The sequence below is a fragment of the Polyodon spathula genome, chromosome 28, assembly GCF_017654505.1.
Source record: "Polyodon spathula isolate WHYD16114869_AA chromosome 28, ASM1765450v1, whole genome shotgun sequence".
NCBI classification, from domain to species: Eukaryota; Metazoa; Chordata; class Actinopteri; order Acipenseriformes; family Polyodontidae; genus Polyodon; species Polyodon spathula.
Genome location: NC_054561.1, coordinates 77,898 through 92,253, shown reverse-complemented (window position 1 = coordinate 92,253; position 14,356 = coordinate 77,898). Strand labels below are relative to the sequence as shown.

Below are 14,356 nucleotides of genomic sequence, written 5' to 3'. Positions count from 1 at the left end.
GAAATTGCAGGGTTTTCACCATGCTTTCCCCTTGCTTATACATTTTGTTTGTTTACAAAGGCTGTTTTTCCTCGAATCAGCTGTCCAATCAAAGGAATGTCATTTATCAGAATAACAGCTGCTTTGATGACACCTTATCCTTTTTACTTTGACCCAGTTTCTCAGAGAGAAAAAAAACTCTGAAAAAGGCATTATGAACGATTGCTTACATAGCAACACACTTTGAAATTCTGGGTAATAGGGCAGTAACACAATGGCCTGTCACGAGCTCAAAGTGGTAAAAAATATCTCTAACATACAGTTTCGAAATGTCACCAAACTGCAGGTAAACGAGTACCAAAGGTCAGCTTCAAAAAATAACTTGCAATAACTCCCTGGAAAGCAAATTCAATGCTATTTTTTCATTGTTGTATTTTAACATTCTGGAGAGTCAAGTAATCTGGTGATTACACACACTTTTTAATTTTTTTTTTAAGTCTGAAGTATCAAAGATTTGAATGCAATTCAGGTATAGCGGAGCTGTCACTTCTCATTACAGCCAAAACCACTGTCGTGATAATCTCCTTATGTGCAGATAGTGCTAACTTGTCAGGCAGAGTCCCTGCTTAGTTTTTCCAGAGCCTGTGTTCACTACCTGACATCCTGCAATGATCACTGCGTGAGGAGAGGGGAATTATTACACAATACACTGTCTCAGCAGATCGGTTGTTTCTCCAGCTCACCCTGGTATTATCTGATTGGCTCGTGGAGACCTGGGTTCTTAGTGTTCGCTTCTTAGACTCTGCATGGCACATCAATACAAAAAATATACGCAGAAAGGGGTCTACTTATGCTGGACGGGTACATTGTGACGAGGACAGCAACCTTTTTCCTCTTTGTTTTTTTTTTATTTTTTTTTTTTAAACTTTTGTTGTCACTATGGGAAACTTTTATAAGGCAGAGCATTGTCTTCCAGATGTCACTTATCTCAGCAGCAGTACATGTTCTCGAATCATAGTCTTGGTTTAAAGCCCCATGTCCACGCCCCTTTCATAGAATCTTGATAATCTCTATGACTGTACGGTCTACCCAGGAAGCCTACCTTTCATCTGAGTAATTTGTGAACATCTACAGATTTTTTCACATATCAGTCCACTTATCTATTAGGGAACACTATATAGATATTATAATAGTTGATATATCAATTCTATCTACTATATATCTTATATATTACTCTATATTTAAATTGTCTTCAACTGTTTTAATTGTATCTATAGATATATATAATATATATATTACAGCCTTTATACAACCACCCACAACCCCAACAACACCCCCCCCCACCAAAAACACCCCATGAACCAGAGTGACTTCAATATAACATACAAGTTTACAACATCTCACACTAGTGTGGAGTCAATTTGCCTTCAAACCAAGAAATGGTTGCAATCCTCTGTCAGAACGGTCTTGCCGACATGGAGGTCGTTCCCCCCCCCCCCCCCCGTCCAATACCTGGTGAAGGACTGCGGGGCGGAGTCTCAGATAAGAGCCAATGACGGAATGACGCGGGCTTTGATGTACGCCGGGCATGCTGCCGCCCAGATGGGGCACAACACTGTCATTGTGTGGCTGGTAGGTTGCAGTTAATACAGGTAATCTTGAGAGCTGGGTCATCATGGGCTATTAAACATAAAACAGTCATGAACTTTCTTACAGCGTTGTTAGAGAAACCAAAAAGCTAAACTTTATGTGTGTATCAAAATATAATAAAATAGTGAAAATCAGTTAACCATGTCAGTATCAAATACACATTCCCATATGGGTTGTATTAGTTCTATAAAAACATACCTGCTCAAGCTACCCTGGTCCTTTTAAACCTCTTTTTTTTTGTATATCGTTTCCTTTTGCTTTCTTTGCCCAGATGAGCTTCACTGATACCAGCCTGTCAGACCAGGATGACGATGGTGCCACCGCCATGCACTTTGCTGCCAGTCGTGGCCATGCCAAGGTCCTGAGCTGGCTCCTGCTCCACGGAGGGGAGATAACCAGCGACCACTGGGGAGGGACACCCCTGCACGACGCGGCCGAGAACGGGGAGCTTGAGGTGGGGCTTCATGTGCTGGGGGCTGGGCGTCGGGGGGGCTTCCTTGGTAGCCTTTTTACAGTGCAACACTCACTCGGTATTTCCCGATTCAATTGGCCCCATATTAGTAAAACTTTAAGGACTCGTTTTTTTAAATATATTTTTAAGTCAGGCAGCAAAATTGCATTGGAGCTTCCATTTGGAATGCAGCACACCTCGGCAATATAATGCACCCTCAGTTTATCTGTATGATTTGTTTCACGCATACAGATATGTAACATGTTACTGGAGGGTCTTATTACCTAATGGTGCTTCCCTGGGGGGGCAGGGGGACAAAATCAGCTACATGTTTTGTATTCCAGCTTGTAAAGATACAGCTGCCTTTGTTTGGCTGGTTTTGTGGCTCTATGTTGCTGTAAAAGGATTATTTAGAGAGTGCTTGTAGACCTTTTCTCCCAAAGCAACAGGTGTCACTGTAAAGTTTAATTAGCCCTGTTGCACTCCAGCACTTTGAAACCTCAAGGGAGTGTTTCCTAAGGTAGATTAACTCTTTCAATTCCATGTGGGATTTCATCTCCTCATTCTCTAATGTGTTCACTTTCTTTTTTTTTTTTTGAATTGGTACAATTTCCTTTTTTTTTTTTTTTTTTTGTGTTTCGCTTTCTAGGTGTTGTAGATTTTAGGGGTGAATGGAAGTGGACCTGGGGCGTTAGCGGCGCCGAGAACCCATGTATGGCTTTCCGCACGGGGACTTTGGCTGAATACAACGGGACACGGGAACACAACGCACTGTCTGCGCACAAGACTGCGCAAAGTGGTGAACGGAGTGGACCTGGGGAGCAGAGACCATGATGGCTTCTCAGCCACGGACCTGGCTGAATACAACGGACACACGCAGTGCGCCAAGTACCTGCGCAACGTGGAAAACATGGTGAGGACGCCCTCCTGCCATTGGCACACTGGCACGCTCCATCGCGGCGTTAGTCAGTTAGCAGACTGCTCTGCACAGGCAGAACTAGAAAGGCTGGGGATATACTGGAGGTCACTAAGAAGCACAAAGACAACCAAGCATTGTGCTTCCTATTCCTCGTCTGAGATCTGATTGAACACACTTCCAGGGAAGAGCACTTTATACTGTGAAGAAGTGTAGCACAGGTAGGGTTGCCATCTGACTCCATGTGCACTGGGACAGTTTGGAACAGATCAGGCTTTTCAACTAAATAACAAATACTGCTCACTAGTTCTCCTCATTGACTAACCACAACCAGACACCAAGCCATGTTGTATATCCGCTACTTGGGTGCAGCTATGAACATGAGCTTGCAATAGACAGAGGTTCACTACAACACAGATTGCACACATGCACATTTTTCTGCACTTGGCTGACACCACTTAAATTCAGTTCAAAAATGCACTATCGCCTCAAATTTCATTCAAATTTTTGGCAGCACTTGTCAGATTTGAATGACAGTCTCATGCAAAATATAGGGGATGGCGCAATGCTTCTTCTAAAAGCTGTTTCTAATTGACACGGAGTGAATCAGAAGCAGAACCCTCTGCGCCTCTACTGGATCGGACTGGATATCAAAGCCATCAACCTTGAGGTGAAACACTTCACTCTTCGGTTCAGAGCAGACCGAGCCACTTGCCCTCCTTTCACTGTCCTTAAAGCAATCAGGTTTTTTTCTAATTAGGAAGGCTTTCAAGAGTCTAATTAAAAACGTTGTCAGGGAGGCACACCTGGGAAGCTCCCAGTCTCTTTTGCTTTGGCCTGAGCTGTATTTTTATCCAGCTCTTTGGAGAACAGGGGACATTTATGTGGTACCCAGGAGAGCTGTGTGTTAGTGAGTGCGTGTGTTTTTCTGGTCCTTGAAACATGCACAGTATGGATAGGAGATTGCAATGAAAACAGAGCTACCGGTTTAGTTGTGGATGAAATCAATCTGCTGCAGCCTGGATCGAGATGGGTACCACTCATGTAAGGAGAGTTGCTTGCTCTGTTATTTATTTTGTCGTTGCTCGGGAGTGCAGGGGATTGAAAGAGCTGGGTCACAGAATGAACTGTGCAGCTTGCAGGTGTTTACTCCAGACCCACGCTAATCCTTGCAGAGAATGTTTAATGGCAGAAAAACAGATGGCTTTAAACAAGCGTTGAATCTGGATGGAAAACAAAATAGAAAAAATGCATCCGATATTAACTGCCAGCCTAAGCTGATTTTAAAATGGATTGAAGTCTTCTTAACATGTTTGCAAGACGTATGCATGTTTTTGGGCCTGTATCTTATTCAAGTTTACATCTTAAGTAAGTGGAAGTGTACAAATGACTAGGGAACAGTTAACAGGCAGGTTAAGACGTCAACGTCCTTCAGATATTGCAGTTAGATATTTGCGTTCTAGTTGAATGAAACCTGCTTGGAAGTAGTTTATGTAAGAGTTTGAATGCATTTGAACGTATAGCTTTGCAGTCGTGAGGGTGGAAATGATCATTGTTTTATTTTATTACTGAGCACAGTGAATATGTATAAATGAATTGCCGAATTGAACCTAGTGTGTGCTCGCTATAGCTCTGCCCAGCCGATCCTCATGTGTAATTGCGGAGAGGGGCTGAAGCAGAAGGTTCTCATTGGAATTGTTACTGTGGATTAGCACAGTGAGTTCTGGTAGCTTTAGCTCAGCTCATATTGGTTCACTAAATAGAAAGACAGAAAGAGGGGCCACTAGGCGATTGTATTTGATTAGCAGCACAGCACTGTGCAGTTATAATGGATTAGTTTGAGCTGTGTAGTAAATTAATACTTTGAGAAAGACTTCTTGGGTATCAAACACATTTTAAGTACATTTTCACAGGAATCTTTCAGTTTTCCCATGCTTTCCCCATGCTTATACTATGCATATGCCATGATTTACAATGCATTTCCATATCTCTCTGTGCTTTACTGTGCTCGCCTATGTTTCACCATGCTTGCACTATGCTTTATTACACTTTGTCATGCTTTTATCATGGGAAACTTTAATAAGGGTATTACTAGATATCATTGAATTTTTTTGTTGTTGATGAAGCCCAGTGCTATTGTAAGGATGCAGCTCAGTGTCACTGTGTTAGTGTAATTGTCTAGTTGTGGTGCACTGGGTAGCTGTGTAATTGTTGAGCTGCACAGCAGAGTGTGTAACTGGGACTGCTCCCTGCAGAGCGTGGGGCACCGGGTGCTGTCGCGGGACCCCTCGGCAGACCTGGAGTTCAAGCATCCCGACTCGGGGATGTCCTCCCCCAACACCACCAGGTCATCCTCCGCCCAGCAGGCACGCTTCGACATCGGCTCCCCCTCCAGCACCCTCTCCAACTACGACTCCTGCAACTCCAGCCAGTCGAGTACGGGAGAGAAGAGGAGCGGCTCCATGCGGCCCCAAGGGCCAGGTCAGTGTCACCGCACAATGGGGGGGGCGGGGGGACACTGCTCCATTGCTCGGTGGTTTAAACCACTCCATTGATCAGGGCTGCTTCTAAAAACCAGACAGAGGTGCAGGGTTAGCTGTTTAACCTCATGATTCACAACATGAAATGGCTGTCTCAAATCTGGGATACTCTTCAGTCTGATCGCCCTTTATATACAAGAACAAATGACATCTTTTCATGGCTAATGCACCGTGCATGTCCAATTATTGGTGAACAATGCCGGGAACAGCAGTGCCAGTTGGAGCGGCTTTGCTTTGCGGCGCAGTGCTGCTGCCTGGCCATTGGGGACGGTGAAAACTGCCACCTTGTGGTCCAAACCAGCACAGCAAAAATTAGGTTTGCAAACTCCAGCCTTGTCATTTTTTGTTCTTTGAACTTAATATCGCCCGGGTAGCTGGGTGTCTTTTTAAAACGCTATCTTATTTCATATTTAAACTGATTTATACAAGATTTAGCAGAAATGTGATTTGAATTATTTCCATCTTATTTGTCTTGTTTTCCTTTCTGAAGGGGCTCCGGAGACAGCCATCACAGACATGCAGGCATACATGGACATGCTGGACCCAGACCTGGGATCCGAGGCACAGAAGAAAGGAGGGCCAGCCCCCACAGCCCCTCCTCCACCCTCCTTCTCTCCCCCTCCCCGTCCCCCCCGTCCACGCTCGAGCTCGAGTGACCCCACCTGCCCAGGAGGGTACCCGGCACCCAGCACCCCGAGGAGTCAGCCCTCCGCCGAGATGTCTACCTGCACGTCAAGAGCAACCTGCGGCACGTTGGAGAGCGGGGTCCTCAAGAAGGAGGTAAGAGCGCCAGCGACTGCAGCAGTCACGGTAGGCAGACCAGTCCCGGGACAACATGAGAGAGAGAGAGAGAGAGAGAGAGAGAGAGAGAGAATTCAAATATTGATATCAGACCTATAACTAAGAAAAAGATAAGAAGTACAGTTGAACATGTTTATAATACTTGTTCAAGGGACTGCCTAAAAGTGTTCTATATAGGGAGCTGTAGCAACAGAACTTTAATACCAGTATATGTGCAGGGTGAATAGATCTCTTTGACGCTTTGCAGAGCCCACCATGGGCCACAGAGGGCGCTGCAGCTGACATCTGTACGTGTCACTTCATTAGCAGCATAAAAATGCTCACGATGACGTTAGAAACGGGACAGAACACGTCTCGACAGAGGGGGCATGTCAACATGAGGATGAGGATTCTGCATTAACCATGACGGCAATTCAATTCGTGGCATCCAAGTGAAGCCGCAAGCAGTGATTCAAGCAGTGTGCAAAAACACGTACTCCTGGTCCTTCCCTCGCGTTTACAACGGAGTACCAATCAGTGGCAGACGGCTTTTCATTGGACGGTCACGACAGCTTTTCTTCCAATTATGAAATTATTGGTAAAGGTGAGGGAAGGACAGCTTTTCTTATTTTGAAATTATTAACACATGGATTTATTGAATGGCTGCTGGTAAATACTTCTTTAAAGGCAATTCTGAGTGTGAGTATGAGTTTTTGCACACCCCTAACACAGGTTTGACAGCAAAGAGTTTGCATGAAGAGATACTGAGTGGCAGCTACTGATGCATCCCAGCTGAACATTCAACCATTCAAGGTCTGTTGATTGAAACGGGCGGTCAGGTCTCTCTCCAACGAGCTGTGCTGCAAACCACGTCTCTGACCCCCTGCATTCATTCACTCAGCTAGTCTGCAGCCCTGTCCAGCAGCACGTTTTCCACGAGACTCGTGGAGGACACTGGAGCACAGTCACTGGGGTGAAGCTACGTGGATTCCCAGAGGGATTAGAGGCAGGCGCACAGCTCAGTCCATTCGGTTTGTGCACTGATCGCTTCATTTGCTTTGCAATTAAACAATGTTCCTTTCCAGAGGGGGCTCGGGGGCAGGGATGTCTCCTGTGTTTGCAAAGGGGCTGGTGGGCGGAGGTCAGGGGAAAGCGAACAATGAAGTAGTTGAGCCCCGTGCTAATGAGGCTGTGTATTATCGGCAGGGTTTGTACACAGCGCTAATGAAGGTGGCAAGTCTTTGATGCGCTGGCTTTTAATTGCTTTAATTGCACTGTGAGGATGGTGTAACAGTTAAGTTGTAAATGGCATTAAAGGTAGAAGATCATCCTCAGCACGGTTGTTCATTGTTTCATCTTGATGATATACTATAGATTTTGCGTACAGCAATTTGCATTATCTTTCGATATATATGTTTTCAAAAAAGACCTATTTTAAAATCGGATCTTTACGCATGCAGCTTGTCTCTTGTTCTGTGCTGTATGCATTTTTGAAATACACAGCAAGTGTGTTTTAGCTGGAGAATAATGGGGTCTGGCTCTTGTAGCGCAGGTACAGTTAGCACCACACTGTGCACCAGCCAGGTCTGATTATTAATGACCCTGCAGATTCCACAGTCAATCACACCGATCCCTTCAGTGTGTGTTTCCTTTTCATCATGGCTTCGGGCCGCTGAAAGCGAAGTCTGCTCTGTTTTGTGTGTCTCAGAAACGCGAGCCCTGTGTGCGGCTGGCAGGAGAACGAGAGTGGCCGAAGGGATACGTTTTACAGGTGAAAGGTCAACGGAGTTAGCTCTTCTATTCTAATTATACCAAACAAACGGGGGGGCCCTGAATACTGGTTCAAAAGCCTCGCTATCCCACGATCACGGACCGATTTACTCTAAGCTGCGTCAGCTTCCAATGAAATTCAGAATCGCCAGGGTTCCAGCAATGCTTGCAATCATATGTCTTTGTATCCATATATCAGTGGGCATTACGATCCATTCCAGTCCAGGTCCTTACTCCAGTCTGGGTCTAAGTTACTTAATTGCACTAGCTGCATGGTTTCAGGCCTTTACAGGAACTGCTGGCCACCTTATGCTCAGAGACGCACCTTGAGATCAGCGAATGCTGAAATTTTGGTTGTTCAGTTTTACCTACTCAGGACCTGATTGGGTCTAGAGAGTCAGGGTTGTGCACCGCTGCCCTGGAGAGATGATTGAATACATGCAAAACATTGTAATGGCCTGATTGCTTTGCGGTAACCCAGATCAATTAACTAGCAATGCAGTACGACTGGTGGTGGTTGACTTAAGTGGGAAATTAATTTCCTATTTTTCAATGATCACCATTCTAAGTACCCATATATATATATATATATATATATATATATATACACTGATACAAACATGTCCTCAGTGTACAAACGCTGACGTACATTTTGCACTGTATACCGTGTATGTATATTTGAGTGCGTGGCAGTGAAGCTCAGGTGATACTGGATGGGGGTTGTTTTAATTAAATAGTGGTCCCTCGTGTGTGCAAGCCCGCTCTGCTCCCACCTGTGTCCATTCCCAGCTAATGATCCTGCTGCCCCTGAATCATTAACAATTAAACACACAGCTTCCTCTCAGGAGGCAGGCAGAGATACTGTTAATTGAGGTTGTCTACAAAAAGAGGCAGGAGCCCAGGAACAAAGACACACACACAAGAATCAGGGGACGACAACCGGCACACCACAGAAAGGAAACGCGGCAACATGCTGTATGACAAGACCAGATCAGAACCAGCGCTGACCCCACGTGCAATACTCAGCACACCCCTTTATGTAAACCGACTGACCCTTGTGCAACTAGTTGATTTGCCATGCAAATGACTGTCATACATAACAAGCAAGCAGCTTCTTCATGGTTTCAAATCACAATGGGCAAGACGGCAAGTTCCAACTCACTGATAGCTGTTGCCGATAGCACTGTAGGTGTGTCCCTGTGCAAGGCTGCACACATTACTGCTGTGATTGTTGTAGAAAGCTCGCATATCGCTGCAGAACAGTGTAAACACCTTGCAGGCTGCTCACGTCAATCTGCTTCTGGTGGCTTTGCAAACACCCCCTTGACAGTGTTATGTTGTGACCGCCAAGCTTATTTAAGGCAATGACAGTAGCAGTGGGGTATTTATTGTAATCAGAGATTTGCATCCAGTTTGCATGTTGTAAAATACTAATGCCCTGTGCCAACCGTGGCATTTATTGGCAAACCTAACTGAATGGAAAATATAAATGTAACACAAATGTAAAACGTGCCATTCGGAAATAAATAACTTGCTTTGGCGTAGCACTTTTGAAAGTGACAATTGACTCGAAACTTCAAAAATAGCGAGGCAATATACACCTGAGAGCAAACCCAATGAAGCTGACGAAACACAGCTGAGAGCAATTGCTTCCTGAAACTACTTCACTGGCCTGTTTTTTTGCAAGGAAACCCAAATGCTGATCCTTCGTAATTAGGGACAAAGGTCATCGCTAATCCCCTCTGTGTCTGGCCTTCTGTTTTTACCCACGTTGTTACTATGCAACAGGAAAGAGCTGCTAGCTGTGTTTGTAAAGGGAGCCCTCTCTCAGCTTTAGCACTTCCAGAACAGGACTCTGTTATTGCTACTACTGTCACATGCAGCCCCAACATGCAGGCATACGATACAGGTACTCCAAACAGTTTGAAGAAAAAAAGGCTTGCATGTGAAGTGTCCTATTGCTTTATTATATCCATGTCTGATTTCATGCATGCTTGTAGTTTAACAGATTATTAAAGTATGCTCCAGATTCAATCAGCCGAATTTGTGACATGTATCTAGATCAGATTGCAGCAAAAGTGCAGCGTTGTTCTGAAATGCAACAATCCCTTCTAAAACCAGCATAAGCACCCACCTTTTCAGCTGAACTGCAAAGCTAGTTCATTATGCACTTCTTTGCATGTGAGATGCAAGCCTGCAGCTCCCTGATTGGACCAGGACTAGAAAGTGATGTAATGCCTGTCCCTGTGATGTGATAGGTGTGGATTATTAATGAGGGACATGGGTAAAGTGAGAGGGCAGGTAGTGTGACACAGGTAGCAGGGACTAGAGATCAGGTGACACCTGGGCTCTTTGCAGTCCACAGCCTTTGTTCAGTGCAGGCAAGGCAGGCGGCTGGAGACAGACAGGGAACTTGCAGGTAAGGGAACAGTTTGCCTTTCGTACCAGTTCAATGAATTACTGAGGCTTTTATAAGGATGGTTTATCCATAACTTTATGGACCCTCAATCATACAATAAAAGTGTTTTAATATTGGGATATCAATTCTGTATATAGCTTACTAGATGAACCCAGGTTATAAAATTCAAATGGAACTAGTCTGATTAAAAAAAATATATATATTCAGACTAGGCAGTAAAAGAGGGAAACAGATTAAAGGAAAGGTAATTACAATGTATGTGTCAGAGACTCGAGTACTTGTCGAAGGAGTTGTGCTTTTTAGATCCATCCTGATATATATTTCAAATGGTTATATGTATATATATATATATATATATATATATATATATATATATATATATATATATATATATATATATATATATATATAATCATGATGCTCTCTATTATGGATTAGTGATCAGATACATCCACAGATTCATTATGGATTGTGGGAGAACACTATGTGCAGATTTTGCAATATACTGTATATCATTCAAAGAGGTCTGTCCTTTGAATGTTTATAATCGGAAGCTAGTTTCAATCGTATTGGGGGTGTATGCTGTGTATTCTGTGAACTTCAAACGATCCGTAAGGTTGTTCTGGAACAGTGTAGGTGTATGCAAACATGCATCTTTGGAAACAGCAAAAGCCATTTTAGACCCTAACTTGGTATGATTGCTTAGGAAATAAAAAAGGGACAAAATACAGAGATGCTTTGTTCTGCATGGCATAAACATACATTCATTTGATGTTGAGGTTCAGTTACATTAATGCTACAAAGAAATGTGATCATACGAAAATGACAAGCGACAACAGTATTATCCCAGAACTAGCTGAGAGTGTCATTAACTGTGCTGGAACAATTTTGGTGCCCCACAGTTATCTAGGCTGGTGGTCTGGAGGAGTGAAAGGGTAGGTGTTGGTTGTGTTAGTGTGCTGTTCTGAACTGGCGCAGCCCCGGAGTTCCCCTAGCTGGTTATCAACACATTCCTGTAAAGCTATGTGCTGCATGTCATGTATTCCAAACCACGCTGTCTTCACTAGCCAATCAGAGCACTGTATTCCCTGCGCTTTGTGTCTCTGTACAGATAACAACATCAGAAAGTTTACAATCGAGAGGAAGCCATTCGGCCCATCTTGTTCGTTTGGTTGTTAGTAGCTTATTGATCCCAGAATCTCATCAAGCAGCTTCTTGAAGGATCCCAGGGTGTCAGCTTCAACAACATTACTGGGGAGTTGGTTCCAGACTCCCACAATTCTCTGTGTAAAAAAGTGCCTCCTATTTTCTGTTCTGAATGCTCTTTTATCTCCGTTTGTGAGCATCGGAAAGTACTCAAGAAACAACACAGTTTAGAAGCAATATGGGCAAACTGTGTTAAACACGGACAACTTCAAATGAAAAGCCAGTGGCTGAGAATAAATTGTTCACTATTCATTGCAGGACTGGTCTGTTATTTGTCATAAGTTAATAAAAGTATTAGAAAATGAAAGGGTTGGGCATTACTGGCTGTTGTCCTGTATTGTAAAATGAAGGGAAAATCACAGACAGTCGTCACTGCAGGATTTGCTTATTGTTTCTGTGTGAAGCTGGCCATTCAAATCCTCCGTTTGCATTAGGAAAATACACAGCTGACAGAAAAAACATATGGTGTCCAGTGAATTCTGTACATTTACAGAAAACTTTAACTAGCAAATTTCTAGCTATGTCAGCAGGAAATTTACAAATGACATTATATTTTATAAGCTGCTGTTAACCATATCTATCTATCCAGTATAACACAGATCACTGATCATTGTTAATAAAACAGCAAGACCATTTAGCAAGCATTCAGACATGAGGCTGGTCAGTCTGCTAGGTAACAGTGGATCATCAATGGATGTGAAGTAGTTTTCACAGAAGTTCTGACTGTCGGATGTGTCCCACCAACTTTTCAACTAGCTTTAGAAACTGAATTCTGTGCTGTACAATATACAAGGCAATCACGTTCCAGTCGAATGGCCCTAATCAAACCTGAGAACCAGCATAGAATCTTCAAACTCTTGCTGGAATGAAAATTCCAAGTTCCTTAACAAGGAACAATGGCTAGCCAATGAGAAAGCCAGTGATCCTTTCACTAAGCAATAGCATTGCTTGCTAGATTCTTTACCTTTTGTTATCTAGCAGGAAGTAAGTAAGTAAAACCTGCTGTATCAGGTCGCTTTCATATACAGTATAAAAGAATAGCTGAAGTATTTCTTGTGTCTACATACAGTACCTTAGGCAGGTGCACTGTCTCTTGGACCTGCTTGCTGTAATGCTGTTGAGCCTCTAACTCCTTTGTAATGGTTAACTGGAAAGCTTACGAGAGCTCAGTAGAATTGTTACTGGAAAGCTGAGATGAATGAAAAGTCCTTTTTATTGCAAGCCTGATGCTGAAACCTGATCCTGTATTTGCACCCCTTGAAAACTGCAAACCCCTGATTGAAAACCCCTGATTTACAGCAAGCAACCCTGCTTGCAACAGCACCAGCACTGCAGAAATGAGCTTGGGGTTTGACAATTGCTTGCTTGCTGCATCTACCTGAGCGCCGTGCAGAAGGGATTTTGGCTAACGAGACGATTATAAAGTGCTGGTACTTTTTTTTTATAGATGACATCGATGCATGCACAAAATACTAAAATCAAAAGACTTCTCCTAAATTAAAAAGACGAGGGGGTCTGTAAGTTACGTCCACACCCCTTTGGGAAGGGTTGTGGTGGATGTTTCTAGAATGTAAGCCCAGAAAGGCTTTGACTGCAGTGCAAGGGAGCCCTGTGTGTTTCAGATTATCCAGTGCTCGCCACCACCAGCTCATTTGCATTGAGCATGTGTCATTTAATCTCTATTGAAGGCAAACAAAAGGCAAACACAGCTTTTGTTCAGTACAAGTTACAGAACCATTCTTTGTTTGGAAGGGGTGTTTTTTTATGTATTAATTTTAATTTATTAAAATTGGCTAATTGTCATCATTTAGTGCAGCATTCCATTTTGTTCAGTAGCTCTCTTCTTCTCCTTTTTGCATTTGCCTCGCAGTCGACTCCAGGAGACGGCACCCCAGAGAGACTGCGAAGAGTCGACTCCAACAGGAAATCCAGAAACTTTAACAAGCAGCCTAGTACTGGGGATTATTACAAATCACTCGGCAGCGACACGGCGGACAAACAGGCAAGCAGGGCCATGGCACCCAACGAGAAGGTATGAAGTGAGGGTTCGGGGTGGTGGCTGGGGGGGGGGGCAAGGTTAAGGGTCAGGGTCACTGTGATGTCATTAATCATGGGAACAGGCTTGGTGTTGACGTATGAGAGCTACTGTACTGGAAGCGCATTTATGAAATAAGTTGATAATCTATTAGCAAGGCGTCAGTATGGTTGTTTGTCTATTTGATTAGCTTAACTTACCAGCTAAGGTTAGGGCAAAGTTTACAGCTGTAGCCAAAAGTTTTGCTTCACCGTCAATTTTAGGATTAAGACATCATTTAAAAAAAAAAAAAAAGCTATGTTAACAGAATTTAGATGTTTTATTTAACATGTCATCAAAGAAACAAAATGATATCGCAAAAGTAGTGCAGTACTAATATATGAGAAAATAGTGGTATGTAATTTATTGCATTAACGTAACATTATTATTCAACAGGTTTCATTCAACTTTATGAAGCAAAATTAGTTAACTCCATAGGGTGATGCAAAACCTTTGGCTGAATTTCTTTATATAAAATACTTTGAAAGCAGTAGAAATCACTGAAGTGCATCATCTCGTTTACAAGGATGTCCTGAGGGATTTATGAGTACAATTGCACAGCAAAACCTTC

The 14,356-nt window shown here is 43.3% G+C and overlaps 1 pseudogene; it reads left to right on the top strand.

Annotated features, from left to right (window-relative positions):
* LOC121301739 overlaps positions 1 to 14,356 on the top strand; it is a 38,214-nt pseudogene that overhangs the window by 6,061 nt on the left and 17,797 nt on the right.